Source organism: Habropoda laboriosa, unplaced genomic scaffold, assembly GCF_001263275.1.
Source record: "Habropoda laboriosa isolate 0110345459 unplaced genomic scaffold, ASM126327v1 scaffold385, whole genome shotgun sequence".
Lineage (NCBI taxonomy): Eukaryota > Metazoa > Arthropoda > Insecta > Hymenoptera > Apidae > Habropoda > Habropoda laboriosa.
Window position 1 is genome coordinate 124,061 of NW_017100556.1, and position 3,583 is coordinate 127,643.

A 3,583-nucleotide genomic window follows, 5' to 3' on the forward strand; every position below is an offset into this window, starting at 1 on the left:
ACTCTTCCAGTTCACTATATCATACTCATTTATTTAACCATTTCAATTTAACTGTTTATACTAAAATAAACATACACAGACCATATTGTATTTAATTATTAATATTAAAATTTCACTATTTACCATCATTCTCACCATTCTACCCATTAAACTAATAATCCCTTCCATTAATCTAGCACCAGATGCACAATTTTTCCAAATTAATCGAATACAATACCTACTTCAAAAATTTTCTACCGATTCAAATCCTGACTCGACGCAAAATAAACGAAGAAAACGAATCAACCCACTTTTCTAAGTCAACCAAGTACACCAACATTTTCCAATTTTCCCAACCGATTCAAATACTCACTCGACGCAAAATAAACGAAGAAAACAAATCAATTTTACCGAACACAAATTTCAATTCGTCCGAAGATTTTTCACGTCGAAGCGGTTCAAAGGTTTGGCCTTTCGGTAACACTGAGATGCATCGATCCTGCACTTATGCAACCGAAACAACCGGCGGTCCGTTATGCAAGCATGCGGCAGGGTGCAGTGGCACGAGGAAACCGCGGACGTTCGCGTGCTCGTAAAAAGTGTCGGGATCGGTTGAAACTCGAAACGTGTTGCGTGAAACCTATATAACGTGTTGCCGCCTACCGTGACGGGAGCTTGGCAAAAATCGCGTAGGAGACAGGACGACACGCGTGTGCGCGAAATTTGACTCGACATTAACGCCGCGCGACTTTTCTTCCTGATGAAAACGAGTTGCGTGGCTGTTCTAATTCAATTTCACCTTTCCTTGAAAACGTGTCTCAGAGAGAATTGCACGGCACATGTAACTGAATTTTTTTTGGAACTGTTTGCGCAGGTTGGTCCACGTAACTGGAACAAGTTGCACCTCTTTTCTAGTTGCAGTTGGAAAAGAATTTTATATGTTAAGGCGTATCCTGTAGCCGGATTTATGGCAGCGAGTCAAGTGGTCGCCGTCGCAGGCAAATATCGCTTTCTCAAAACACCACAAGTGTTTATTGCGTTGCCTGCGACACTTAGTCCCTAGGACCAGACCCTGCCATAAATCCTGGAGTCTTCGAACGGAAAATAGAAAAGTGGCCCACGACTTTTGCCAACGTTGATGGGCCACTTGACCTTAACGAAGTCTAGAAAAGCGGAGATTCCACAGGATTCCCACGCATCCGTCCATCGAACACTTTCTTCGGTCGTTGTCTACCCCACCCTAAGATAACGCGCTAAGGGCGAAATGGAGGGAGGTTGCGATGCACCGGAGTAAACTGATTGCTGATCTAGAAAAGGAAAAATCACCAATCAGGGTGTTTTTAGGAAAATAGGAGTCTTCTTCGAGGGAAACCGCAGAGACTCCAGGAGAAACACTTGGCCACTCGCAAGTGAAACACCTCTCACTTCGCAGTAGAATTTATATCTAGAATTAGTTGTAGAAAATAGAACATAAAATAAAAACTTAGTGTTTCAATCAAGAAACTGGTCCTTCGAAGCCTTAGAACATTAGTCGGCACACACGTGCAAAAACCGGCAAAGCTTGAACGATCGAAAGATCAACCGCAAGGCCCTAACATTAGAGGAAGGGGAATGGTTCAGAAGAGACTACATTTTCAAGACCATGTTTTTTTTTTTTAGAATTGTAACGATGTACGTGTATTTTATTAGGTCATCCCATAAGTTCGTGTCAAAAGTGAAAAATATTTGACTGAAAATTCAAAAATTCTAGGAAATTCTATAGCCACGATATAATAGACTTACAAAAAGAAAGAATTGTGAAATTAGACGACGTTTTCATTTTTTTTGTAATCAAACTTAAGGGTTCGTTGGAAATATTGATCGAAACTATAAATTTTGGGATATAATTGCACTATTTTTTTTATATGGGAATGAATATTTTTCTTTCTGCGTAGATGAAATCTTCTAGTTATTTCGGGTAAAAAATATTGAGGCAAAGTGGTGAAAAAATTCGTGAGATATTTCAAATGAATTTTGTCATTCGGTGTGAGACCAGGTGTTAAGTATGTTAACAAGGATTTGAACAACTCAATCTTCTTTCCTGTTGATATTCGTGATATGATTGGGACTTAACATAAAGACTGGCGAAGAATATCAATACCAGTATCAGAAAGTGCAAAACACTTGGAGAATGTTAAGCTTGTGACTCTTTTCGTTATGTCGCCGGTTTGCTAGAAGAGTGATACAGCTAACGCAACTAAATTTTTCAGGAAATTATTTAGCAATTAAAAAAATTTTTTTCTTCTAAAATTTACCTAATAATCTTTGAATTTTAAAGTTTCCTAATAAAACATTGTTGTTAAAACAGCTCCATTTTACATTGTGACACTGCTCTTATTGAATGCTATGATTTTAATTTCAATTTTAGTGATTTTAGATAAAAATAGCTCACTTTTAGAATTATTTTTGGCAGATATCAGAAAATTAACGATTTTTCTCGAAATTCTTATATTGCATCAATGATTTAATTTCTGCGAAAAAAGTTGACTCGAAAGGATTCGATTTACGTAAAAAAAATATACATTTCCACATTAAAAAATGGTGCAATCGTGAAACGAACATGCATAATCACACTTGCGAGAAAAAAATGCTCCTAAAAACGTTCTTCAAGACCACAATAACATCACAGAGTCCAAACTGAAAACAACGTAAAGAAACTCGAAACAAAATCATTTCTCTCACCAAAAATGAAAAAAAGAAGAATCCTTCCAATCTACCTAAAAAACTCCAAAAAACCAAACAAGTTCCCCGTAAACACACAATTCTCCTCTCAGAACCACCTCTCGATGTTCATTAAAACGCCTGACCACGTCTTGTATCACCGAATCGATCCCAGCAACTCGCCGCTTCATTTTCCCTCGATCCGCGAAATGAATGCGTCCGCGGGTTCCATTTAGTTCGCGCCGGCGAAGAAAGCGGCAGAAAAGATCCCCGCTGACAAAGCTGACGAGATTGCCGAGCCAAGTCCAGTGGCATGCGAGCTGCTACAAAAGACGGGGAAAAGAAAGAGCAGCGGGGTTGAAGAAAGAGAAAAGGAGAGAAAAGAGGGACGCTGAACGAACGGGAGAGAGAGAGAGAGACAAAGAAAAGAAGAGAAAAAATAGAGAAAGAGAGAAAGGGAGAAAAAGGGAGAGAAAAAGAGAGAGAGGTGACTGTTTAGAAATGCACGCGACGTTAGGCGTCGGATTAAAGATTCGAGATGTGTCCGACGCGTCGACCGCGTGAATGCACGAGCAACGAGGACTCGTCGTACGTGACGCATCGATACGCGCTCGATCCACGCCGTGATCCTGAAATAGCGAACTATGCCGACGGGACGAGATCCTTGCGCGACCGGTGCACCAGGAATCCGCGATCGATTGCGTCACGTGAACGGCGGAATGGTAACGTGAGAGATTACACGAGTGAAACCCGTAAAAGGTAGAGAAGAGGCTGCGCGACCGGACCTCGAGGAGATCGTTCAGTCAGGTGCGGCCCCACGATCGATGCATTTAGATCTACAGATGGTTGTACCACGATTTTTCTAAATACACTCCGGTACCTGTCAAGGTAGAGACGGTTTTTC